The sequence below is a fragment of the Bos indicus genome, chromosome 7 (genome assembly GCF_029378745.1).
Source record: "Bos indicus isolate NIAB-ARS_2022 breed Sahiwal x Tharparkar chromosome 7, NIAB-ARS_B.indTharparkar_mat_pri_1.0, whole genome shotgun sequence".
NCBI classification, from domain to species: domain Eukaryota; kingdom Metazoa; phylum Chordata; class Mammalia; order Artiodactyla; family Bovidae; genus Bos; species Bos indicus.
Genome location: NC_091766.1, coordinates 17,047,025 through 17,059,782, shown reverse-complemented (window position 1 = coordinate 17,059,782; position 12,758 = coordinate 17,047,025). Strand labels below are relative to the sequence as shown.

At 43.4% G+C, this 12,758-nt stretch overlaps 1 pseudogene; it reads left to right on the top strand.

Annotated features, from left to right (window-relative positions):
- The first annotated feature begins 973 nt into the window (after window positions 1-973).
- LOC109560953 (RNA-binding protein with serine-rich domain 1-like) lies at window positions 974-4,125 on the top strand (annotated as a pseudogene).
- Window positions 4,126-12,758: the final 8,633 nt, after the last annotated feature.

Genomic DNA, 12,758 nt, shown 5'->3' with positions numbered 1-12,758 from the left:
ACAAAGAGTCGGACACGACTGAAGCAACTTAGCATGCACCCAACGTCTACTGCATAGCCAACAGATTCTTCAGCGTCTGAGCCACCAGGGAAGCCCTCTTTGTACATTTAATGTTGTCTAAAACATTAAAAAAACTGGATGTATGGATGTGACAGCTGGACTGCGAAGAAAGGTCCGTCTAGTCAAGGCTATGGTTTTTCCTGTGGTCATGTATGGATGTGAGAGTTAGACTGTGAAGAAGGCTGAGCGCCGAAGAATTGATGCTTTTGAACTGTGGTGTTGGAGAAGACTCTTGAGAGTCCCTTGGACTGCAAGGAGATCCAACCAGTCCATTCTGAAAGAGATCAGCCCTGGGATTTCTTTGGAAGGAATGATGCTAAAGCTGAAACTCCAGTACTTTGGCCACCTCATGTGAAGAGTTGACTCATTGGAAAAGACTCTGATGCTGGGAGGGATTGGAGGCAAGAGGAGAAGGGGACGACAGAGGAGGAGATGGCTGGATGGCATCACTGACTCGATGGACGTGAGTCTCAGTGAACTCCGGGAGTTGGTGATGGACAGGGAGACCTGGCGTGCTGCGATTCACGGGGTCGCAAAGAGTCGGACACGACTGAGCGACTGAACTGAACTGAAAACAACCTGGAACCTGCTTTGGTGTTGGGCTAAAATAATCTAGTACATCACTGGCTCTTGTATTTCTGGGAACATTTAGCAAACAATAGAATGTTTTTTAAAATTCAGCTCCCTGATCCATATGTGTCATCAGTTTGCCCTTCTCCAATCTCTTTATCATCAATAATTGTCATTAATATTTTTTTCTTTCTTACTTCTCTTCCTCTATATCTCCCTCTTTTTCTGCCTCTATGATGGCCTTATTGATGATCACAGCACTCTATCGTACCTAATACTGTAGGAAACAGCCTTTAATCTATTAACCCCTTTCTCTCCTGAAGCTGAGAAGCGCGGAGGCGAGATGACTCCGTCTCCCATCCCACTCAAAGAGCGCTCTGGCGAGCAGTCCGTGGATCGCTGTAAAGATACAGGCGCCACCCAGCAGTCCGGCGAGAAGGACCGCGTCAGGGATAAAGCTCGGAAGCGGCTCAAGGCCTCGGGCGGTAGCAGCAGCTCAGGGGCTCGGTCCCGCGCGGGCTCCAGCCGCGGCTCCAGCTCGCCCTCAGCATCTGGCCGCTCGGGATGCTCCAGTGGGTCCCGCAGCTCCAGCTCCAGCAGCTCCCCCGGCTCTCCGAGGCCTTGGTGTCCCCGAGATCACAGGCGGCGGTCCGGTTCCAAACCCAAACCACCCGGACAAGACTAGAAGGAAAGGAGACGGCGCAGCCCCGCCCCTAAGCCCACCAAAGTGCACGTAGCAAGGCTCACCCGGAAGGTGACCAGGGAGCACATCTGGGAAATACTCTCCACCTTCGGGAGATATTCTCCACCTTCGGGAGAGTTAGAGCGATCGACCTGCCCAGAGAAAGGATGCGCGCGCATCCGTCTCAAGGCCACGCCTACGTGGAGTTCAAGAATCCGGAAGAGGCTGCGAAGGCGCTCAAGCACATGGAGGGAGAGCAATCGACGCCCAGCAGATCACGGCCACAGCCATGCTGGCCCCCTGGCCCCAGTCACCCCCAGACGACTGAGCCCTCCCCGGAGAATGCTGCCACCGCCCCCTCCACGTGGCACAGGCTGAGGAGGAGCAGGTCGCGTTCCCCTTGGGGCAGGTCCCCCAAGCGCCAGCGACCCCGATCCCCCCGCCGCCGCCGCCGCCACTGGAGCGGCTTCAGCTCCGTCTCCTGCCGAAGGTGAGGGCAGCAGTTGACACGTGTCCTCGAGCAGCAGAGCTCTGGCTGCAGGGGTGTTGCTGGTTTGCGGTTGTGCTTGGAAAGGTGCCCTCTAGTGTTCTGGCTGGAAAACTTCCAAGTTTCTATAGTTCCTGGGAGTCATGTAGCTAGCAAAGCAGCAGGGATGAGCCAGGGGGCTCCAGGTGGAGGGACATCCCCGGCCTGGGAACACGTTTTCCCATGTCCCAAATGAGCTGGGCTGATCTGGTGGCCTGGTCCTGTCGTGATGCCATTCCTGTTATCCTAGCCCTGCTCCCCTGCTAGGGTCCTCTTCTGACCTCTAGGGACAAATGCCCCATGTTATCTGCCCCAAATAGTTCTTTTCACGTGTATACACACACACACACACACACACACACACACACACACACACACACGCACACACTCCACTCCCTTTCTCTGAAATTGGCAAGTTGCGAGCCAGATCTGCCAGGTCATCACAGAACCACCCCTACCGGGGGCAGTTGTGTTGCTGTTCATGGCCCTGCAGGCTACCCTGGCAATGTGTACATTGCTTTTTTGGCTTTTATTGTACAGTCAGTACTATTTATTTTCTCTTTTGGGTTTTGTAACTTCCTGGCATTTTAGATGATGTTGTGGTGGATCTTTGTTGTGTAGAGGTAAATAAACCTAGGAATAGAGTAAAAAAACATCTTTTCTGTCATGAAGATTCAAATACATTGGGGCAAGACTTTGTTCAGTGACATTTTGAACCATGGGTCTTAGTCCACAGCTTGGCATGTAATAGGTGTAAACTCTGTAAACATAAGGATCACATGATTTTCTTTCCAAACTGGGAAATACTGGGTGTTGAAAGGGATTGTGTTAATAATTATGGCAGGACAAGAGGATTAAAATATTTTTATTTTCTCCCTCCAAAAACGTCCTCTGAAGACAGAAGTGATGGGCTGTAAAAGAAAGGGTGCACTGATTAGGTTTACATTTTAAGTAGATTATTATGGTTAGAGTCTTAAATGGATTAAGAGAGAAAGAATGTTAAAATCATAGTGACCGTTGACTGCAGTCTCCCGCCAAAAAGGTGGTATCATGGTATAACTGAGGTTGAGTGACTTTCAGAGAAAACTTTAGAAAGTGTTTTTGGAGATTGAATACTTTCTTTCAACAAAATATATCTGATCCCCTTCTAAAAGCAAAGTGAATAAATAAGTATGAAGAATGTCAGTGTGAACCATTAAAGTCCACATTACTCTTCCCTTCATTGGGTATTCAACTAGGTGAGAAAATCAACATAAAAGGAAGAGATGATAACACATATACAATTCACAATTTGAAAACTAATAGAGAAAATAGAATATTAATTTTGATGACTGATTCTGGAAAGGTCACTCTCTTCAACTGATATGTTTTGCAGGAAGGTAGAAAATCACTCAGGATTGCTTCAAGGGAGACAGGAGCTGAGAGGCCATAGCAGCATTGCTGAGTCTTCGTGGAGATGCTCCTGGAGGTACTTTCCTGGAGCACCTTAGGTTCTCACCAGAGCCAGGACAGTTGAGACCTGCGTTCTTTGCTGAGATCTTTCTCATCTCCTTCAGCTATGGGGAATTGAACTGAAGCAACTGAGTCTGAAACCACAGAAGAAAGTCTGAGGAACTACTGCCAGCAGTAGGGAAAACTTACAGACTGAAACTCTGGTCCAGAAGGCAGTGGAGAAAGTGGAGGTTGAGAGGGCAAAGCTCATATTGAGCTTCTTCCTATTTGCCATGGGCTTCCCTTGTGGCTCAGCTGGTAAAGAATCCGCCTGCAATTCGGGAGACCTGGGTTCAATCCCTGCGTTGGGGAGATCCCCTGGAGAAGGGAAAGGCTACCCACTCCAGTATTCTGGCCTGGAGAATTCCATGGACTGTATAGTCCATGGGGTCGAAAAGAGTCAGACATGACTGAGCAACTTTCACTCACTGTCTAAATAGCAGAGGATGAGAGCCCAGAGGTAACAGGACAGCTTCGGGTGAATTGTCTCAGTCATGAGTAAACATGCAGTGATGTGGCAGAAGACACCAGAGCAGCTGCAGAGAGCCATTGGTGAGTGGAGTGGATTATTTAAGAACATCACCTGCCTGCAGAGGAAAAACTATATAGAAAATGCCTTTGAGACCGTTTCTTAGCTTAATTATTTTTTTCTAGTGGTCTTTGTCAGAGTGTAGAAGCATCCTTATTTTGATCATGTGAAAACTTTTGCAAGATTTTTCTCAGATATTGAAAAGCTGTTAGCCAGGAGTATGTTGTAATGAGGCATAACATTGTTCCTTAAATTTTAGAGTGTAGTTATAAAGCAGGTGTACATTTATGATTCAATAAAATAATTCTGAAGAAAAATACAGTTGTTTGTCCTCTTTGATTTATACTTTTTTGTACTTTTAATTTTTTTCATAAAAATTTTTTTCTGATTTCATGAGATATCATTGACACACCATTGACATACAGTACTATATATGTTTCGGCTTCCCCCATGGCTCAGTGGTAAAGAATCTGCCTGCAATGCAGGAGTTGCAGGAGATGTTGGTTCAATCTTAAGTCAGGAAGATCCCCTGGAGGAGGGCAGGGCAACCTACTCCAGTATTCTTGCCTGAAGAATCCCATGAACAGAGGAACCTGGTGGGCTACAGTCCCTAAGGTCACAAAAGAGTTGGACAAAATTTAGTGACTAAACAACAAATACAGATAATCATTTTTACCACTTTTCTCAAAGCTAAAATCTTAGAATACTTTCAATTTCATTTTAACTTTCCTGGCTTTTCTATTACTGCTGTCATGCATTTTAATTCTACATATATTTTAATCTCCATGACATATTTCTTGAACTGTTTATAAGCCAAAATTCATTGATATTTATTTTAAATTCTCTTTTGTTGACTCTATTCTTTCCTGCATCCCTAGTGTTTAATTTGGAATTATTGTCCTTTGGACTTAATAACACTGTCTAGTATTTTGTCTAATTCAAGGCTACTAACAATAAATGCTTCACTTTAAGTTTTTCAGACATCTTTATTTTGGACCATTTTGATGCTAGGTATAGAATTTTGTCTTGACATGAGATTTATTTTAGCATTTTAAAAAGGTTCTCGGGACTTTCCTCGTGGTCCACTGGTTAAGAATCCATTTTCCCGGGACTTCCCTGGTGGCTCAATGGTAAAGAATCCTCCTGCCAGTGCAGGAGATATGGGTTTGATCCATGATCTAGGAAGATCCTACGTGCCTCAGAGCAACTAAGCCAGTGCACCACATCTATTGAGCCTGTGCTGTAGAGCCTATGCTCCAAAACGAGAAGCTACTGCAGTGAGAAGCCCAAGCACCGCAACTAGAGAGTAGCCCCCATTCGCTGCATCTAGAGAAAAACCCACACAGCAATGAAGATCCAGCATAACCAGAAATAAATAAATAAAATTATATAAGAAAAGGAATCCACCCTCCAACACAGGTTAGATCCCTGGTCAGGGAACTAAGATCCCATATACCACAGGTCAACTAAGCCTCTGGGCTGCAGCTACTGCTCTTGCACTCTAGAGCTCATGATCTGTAACAAGAGAAGCCCATTGCACTGCAACAAGAAGCCCATGGAGTGCAGCAAGAGAAGCCCACATGCTGCCCCTGGAGGTAAGCCCGTGTGAAGACCCAGTACAGCCAAAAAGAGAGAGAGAGAGAGAGAAATTAAAATATTTTCTAAAATAAAAAGGTTCTGTATTGCTATCTATCTTAGTTTTTATTTATGTCTAGGCATCACCAATTAGCCTCTGTATTCTCTAAAATGTCTAAAACCTTTTTACATTAACTTTGGCGTTGAGACCATAGTGTATCTCATTCTTTCCCCTGTGTTTTTGTTTTTGTTTTGTTTTATTTTTTGCTCAAAGGACGTTGAGTTACTTACATCTGTGGGTTGATGTATTTCATCCATTTGGAACATGCTTGCGTATATTTTCACTTGTGATATCAATTCCTCCCCACCTTCTCTCTAGTCCACTCTTCATCACTTCCCACTTATCTTTTAGCTCTGTCTTGTCTATTTTTCACTCTGTGCTTTTGTTTGACTATTTGCTCTTGAACTGTCTTGAAGCTTACTAAATCAGTCTTTTCTTGGAATCAAAACCTTCTTAGTTACTTAATTCCTTAATATCAGTTATAATTTAAATGCCTTCTTCCACAGATTTAATTTTTTAAATAAAAAAGCAGTTTTGTGATGAGAATTTATTCCTTCTGATACGATAAAAGTCAGATAGATAGGAGAACATTGTAATTTGGATCATATTCAGATCAGATTCAGATCAGTCGCTCAGTCATGTCCCACTCTTTTCGACCCCATGAATCGCAGCACGCCAGGCCTCCCTGTCCATCACCAACTCCCGGAGTTCACTCAGACTCACGTCCATCGAGTCAGTGATGCCATCCAGCCATCTCCTCCTCTGTCGTCCCCTTCTCCTCTTGCCCCCAATCCCTCCCAGCATCAGAGTCTTTTCCAATGAGTCAACTCTTCACATGAGGTGGCCAAAGTACTGGAGTTTCAGCTTTAGCATCATTCCTGCCAAAGAAATCCCAGGGCTGATCTCCTTCAGAATGGACTGGTTGGATCTCCTTGCAGTTTGATGAATTCTGACTCCAATTATATCTTAAAATGGATCATATTAAGATATAATTGGAGTCAGAATTCATCAAACTGTAACTGAAAGTGGGGTCCAGATCCTCACTGCTCAAAAGCCAATAAAGAGGCAAGGTTGATGGAAAGGAAAATTTGCTATATTTTGGATGCCAGTGACTGGGGCCATGGGGGAGGGCAGACTCCTGTCCAAAGCGCAACTCCCCCCTTGACAATCATGGGGCAATAGAGTGTATAGGCAGAAGAATGGGGCTACATGTAGAAACAGCAGTCAGCTCTAATAGTAATCTTGAAATTGGTTACCAGTGGTCTGACCAACATCATCTTGATTGTTTTAAACACAGTTGATTTTAAGTTCCAGGGTTGTATTATTCCCATTTCCTTAAGGCCAATGCTCACAACTGTGGGAGCTTCTGTCATGGCTCCACTCTGGTCATCATACAGTTAACCTGTTCCACTTGGTGGGAGTTTCAGTATCTACAAGACAGCTCAGGATATGGCTCAAAATATTATCTATAGCCCTTGAGAAGGAGCTAAAGTTCCTTGACTATGCTTAATGACTAAACTATTACTGTTTTGTCCTATTTGACTGCTTTTCTTTGCTTCTGCATTTTCTCACTTCTATGATGAAACTTATTCTTCTAGCTAAGTTTTTTTTTTTCACAGATAATAGGCAGGTTGAGGACATGGGGTAGGGGGATGGGAAAGACTATAGGGGGGACTTGCTCTATTTCAACTCCACTTCTGGGTATATATCTGAACAAAACAAAAGTCATGATCCTGAATAGTCCATGTTCATTGCAGCATTACTTACAATAGCCAAGACATGGAAATGACCCTAAATATCTATCAAAAGATGAATGAATAAATAAAATGTGATTTTACATTTTATGCATATATACATGTATCTATACACATGCTCATATACATATATACGTACACATATATATACACATATAATGATAGACTGTTCAACCATAAAAAAAAATAAGGAAATTGTGCCATTTCCAACAACATGGATAATCTCTTGAGGGCACTATGCTAAGTGAAATAAGTCAGAGAAAGACAAATACTATAGCATCTCATTTATATGATGAACTTAAAGTTTCCTTTTTAATCTCAAAGGAAAAGATACCACCAGAGGTGGGGAATTTGTGGGCAGAGAAATAGAATGAAGGTTGCCAAAAGCTACAAGCTTTTGGTTAAGATAAATAAAGTACTAGGGCAACCAGCAGCAGTGGAAAAGCCAGGATATAGTCAGCTCCTGGGTGGCTTATCAGCTCCACTGGTGGACAGCAGCTCCCAGGCAGTGGATCGACTCCAGGGTAGCCAGCGGCAGCAGAGGTGGGGGTGCCCTCCACTCCTGGGCATCCTCCAACATCAGTTCCAGACTTCTCCAGACCCCCTTTTCAGCCACTCCAACAGGGCCTTTGCCTCAAACTCTGGCCACATCTTGACTGACTCCTGATGCCAGTGAAGGTTTAAATGCTCACTGAGGACCAGCAGTGGGAAAGCCAAAGCACAAAGCATTTCATCCAGCTATGCTGAGCAGCTGAAGGGCACATCCGTGCTAAAAACGTGGTACACTGTAGAAGGGAATGGCAGACCACTTCAACATTCTTGCCTTGAGAACCCCATGAACAGTTTGAAAAGGCAAAAAGAGATGACACTGAAAGGTGAACCCCCAGGTCGGTAGGGGCCCAATATTCTACTGGGGTAGAGTGGAGAAATAGCTACAGAAAGGATGAAGAGGCTGAGCCAAAGTGAAAATGACACCCAGGTGTGATTGTATCTGTTGGTGAAAGGAAAGTCTGATGCTGTAAAGAACAATACTGCATAGGAACCTGGAATATTAGGACCATGAAACAAGGTAAATTGGATGTAGTCAAACAGGAGATGTATATTGTCACCCTGCTTATTTAACTTATATGCAGAGTACATCATGAGAAATGCTAGGCTGGAAGAAGCACAAGCTGGAATCAAGATTGCCGGGAGAAATATCAATAACTTCAGATATGCAGATGACACCACCTTTATGGCAGAAGGTGAAGAGGAACTAAAAAGCCTCTTGAAGAAAGTGAAAGAGGTGCCGGGGACCAGCCCCGGCTGATCCAGGGTATTCGAAGGAGAGACGGCGTAGGCGAAGATCAGGAAACAACTGCTTAATTAAATGTTAATTAAGGATATAAAGAGTAATAGAATGAGGATAGCTCAGTGAGGAAATTCAGTGGAGAAAAGAGGCTGAAATAAGGATAGCTCAGTGAGGAAATTCAGTGTAGAAAAGAGGCTGAATAATTCAGCCAGAAGGTAAGAGAAAGAACGACATGGTGAGACCAAGTTTCGGTGAACAAGGCCCGCACTTTATTTTCCAAAGTAGTTTTTATACCTTAAGTTATGCATAGAGGATAATGGGTGAAGGGGTAGAGTCAGGCAGCAAGCCAGGCTTTCTTCCTGCAAACTTATCATGTGCAAAAGCTTAGGTGATTTACATCATCTTCTGGCCCGGAGGCCTGTTAACATTTTAAGACCCTTTCTTCAGAAAACTTATTTTTCTCTAAAGGTGATTGGTCAGGAGCCACCCTCCAAAAGCATTAGATAAAGTTGCATTCCTACAGAGCAAAGGTGTGGTGGGCTATAACAAGAAAAAGAATTAACTCAAGGGTCCCAGGTTACAAACATTAAAGCTACTACTTACACCAATTATATTAATCAATACACTGCCAGGGACACAGCAGGTAAGGGATATGGAAACTTAGCAGCAAACATTGGCCCAACAAGTGAAAATCCCTTCACCAATATAATTTCTAATCAATCTTTTAACTACTCAAAAGAATCTGTGTTTAGACAGTTTAGAACATCTCCTGCCTCTCACAGTTGGGAGGCTCTGAACAATCACATGTGGCCGGAAAAACCTATTCAGGCAGGTTAGGGGATTTCCAAAGGAGTTTGTAGGTTGAAACACTGTCACACCCAGGAATTATTAACTGGAGCTGTAAGCTAACTCTTTTTTCAGAGAGGTAGTGGGGGACAGCCCCCCGTAAAGTCAGAGGTGTAGGTGAAAGCACAAAGCAGAAAGTAGGCAGACTCTGGTTTTGGGTGTAAATGCTCGAGAATTTCCAGGGGGACTCCTGAGGCTCGATCCCGCCTTTGCGTATGCCGAGCCTCCTTCCTCATGACCTTTGTCATGGGTGGAGCTCCTCACGCTGGCTCCCAGCAGTGATAGAATTCCAGTTGAGCTATTCCAGATCCTGAAAGATGATGCTGTGGAAAGTGCTGCACTCAAAATGCAATATGCAGTATGCACTCAATATGCAATATGCCGGCTCCGGGCAAAGAGGAGAGTGAAAAAGTTGACTTAAAGTTCAACATTCAGAAAACGAATATCATGGCATCTGATCCCACATCATTCATGGGAAATAGATGGGGAAACAGTGGAAACAGTGTTAGACTTTATTTGGGGGGGCTCCAAAATCACTGCAGATGGTGATTGCAGCCATGAAATTAAAAGACGCTTACTCCTTGGAAGGAAAGTTATGACCAACCTAGATAGCATATTCAAAAGCAGAGACATTACTTTGCCAACAAAGGTCCGTATAGTCAAGGTTATGGTTTTTCCAGTGGTCATGTATGGATGTGAGAGTTGGACTGTGAAGAAAGCTGATCGCCAAAGAACTGATGCTTTTGAACTGTGGTGTTGGAGAAGACTCTTGAGAGTCCCTTGGACTGCAAGGAGATCAAACCAGTCCATTCTAAAGGAGATCAGTCTTTGGTGTTCTTTGGAAGGAATGATGCTAAAGCTGAAACTCCATACTTTGGCCACCTCATGAGAAGAGTTGACTCATTAGAAAAGACTCTGATGCTAGGTAGGATTGGGGGCAGGAGGAGAAGGGGACGACAGAGGATGAGATGGCTTGATGGCATCACTGACTCGATGGACATGAGTTTGGGTGAACTCAGGGAGTTGGTGATCGACAGGGAGGCCTGGCTTGCTGCAATTCGTGGGGTTTCAAAGAGTCAGACATGACTAAGCAACTGAACTGAACAGAACTGAAACAGGAGATGGCAAGAGTGAATATCAACATTTCAGGAATCAGTGAACTAAAATGGTCGGGAATGGGCAAATTTAATATAGATGACCTATCTACTACTAAAGGGCAAAAATCCTTTAGAAGAAATGGAGTAGCCCTCATAGTCAACAAAAGAGTCCAAAATGCAGTTCTTGGATGCAATCTCAAAAATAACAGAATGATCTCTGTTCAAGACAAACCATTCAATATCACAGTAATCCAAGTCTATGCCCCAACCTCTAATGCTGAAGAAGCTGAAGTTGAACTATTCTATGAAGACCTACAAGACCTCCTAGAACAAAAACCGAAACAGATGTCCTCTTCACCATAGGGGAGTGAAATGTAAAAGTAGGAAGTCAAGAGATAACTGGAGTAACAGGCAAGTTTGTCCTTAGAGGAGTATAAAACAAAGCAGGGAAAATGTTAACAGTTTTGCCAAGAGAATGCACTGGTCATAGCAAACACCCTCTTCCAACGACACAAGAGATGATGCTAAACATTGACATCACCAGATGGTCAGTGCCAGAATTAGATTGATTATATTTTTTGCAGCCAAAGATGGAGAGGCTCTATACAGTCAGCAAAAACAAGACCTGAAGCTGACCATGGCTCAGATCATCAGCTCCTTACTGCAAAATTCAGGCTCAAATTGAAGAAAGTAGGGGAAACTACTAGGTCACTCAGTTATGACCAAAATAAAATCCCTTATGATTATACAATGGAAGTGACAAATAGATTCAAGGGATTAGATCTGATAGACAGAGTGCCTAAAAACCTATGGATGGAGGTTCCTAACATTGTACAGGAGGTGGTGACCAAAACCATCCCCAAGAAAAAGAAATGCAGCAAGGCAAAGTGGTTGTCTGAAGAGGCCTTACAAATAGCTGAGAAAAGAAGAAAAGCAAAAGGCAAAGGAGAAAGGGAAAGATAAACTCAACCGAATGCAGAGTCCCAAAGAATAGCAAGGAGTGGTAAGAAAGCCTTCTTAAATGACCAATGCAAAGAAATAGATGAAAACAATAGAATGGGAAAGACTAGAGATCTCTAAGAAAATTGGAGATACCAAGGGAACATTTCATACAAAGATAGGCACAAAAAAGGACAAAAACAGCAAGGACCTAACAGAAGCAGAAGAGATTAAGAAAATGTGGCAAGAATACACAGAACAACTATACAAAAAAGATCTTCATGACCCAGTTAACCACGATGGTGTGATCACTCACCTAGAGCCAGACATCCTGGACTATGGAGCATTGCATTAAACAAAGGATTAGAAAGCATTGCTATGAACAAAGCTAATGGAGGTGATGGAATTCTAGCTGAGCTATTTCAAATCCTAAAATATGATGCTGTTAAAGTGCTCCACTCATTATGCCAGCAAATTTGGAAAACTCAGCAGTGGCCACAGGACTGGAAAACATCAGTTTTCATTCCAATCCCAAAGAAAAGCAATGCCAAAAGATGTTCAAATTACTGTATAATTACACTCATTTCACATGCCAATAGATTTTGCTCAAAATCCTTCAAGCTAGCCTTCAGCAGTATGTGAACCAAGAACTTTCAGATGTCAAATTGGATTTAGAAAAGGCAGAGGAACCAGAGATCAGATTGCCAACATACCCTGGATCATAGAAAAAAGCAAGAGAATTCCCCAAAAAATCTGCTTCTGCTTCATTGAATATGCTAAAAGTTTTGTGTAGATCATGACAAACTGTAATATTCTTAAAGAAATGGGAATAACAGAACACCTTACCTTCCTCCTGAGAAACCTGTATGCAGGAAAAGAAGCAACAGTTAGAACCAGACACAGAACAATGGTCTGGTTCAAAATTGAGAAAGGAGTCCATCGAGGCTGTATATTGTCACCCTGCTTATTTAACTTCAATGCAGAGTACATCATGAGAAATGCCTGGCTGGCTGAAGCACAAGCTAGAATCAAGATTGCCAGGAGAAATATCAACAACCTCAGATATGCAGATGATACCACTTTAATGTCAGAAAGTGAAGAGGAACTAAAAAGCCTCTTGAAGAACGTGAAAGAGGAGAGGGAAAAAGCTGGCTTAACACTCAACACTCAAAAAACAAAGATCATGGCATCCAGTCCCATCACTTCATGGCAAATAGATAGGGAAACAATGGAAACAGTGAGAGACTTTATTTTGGGGGGCTCCAAAATCACTTCTGATGGTAACTGCAGCCACAAAATTAAAAGACACTTACTCCTTGGAAGAATAGCAATGTCAA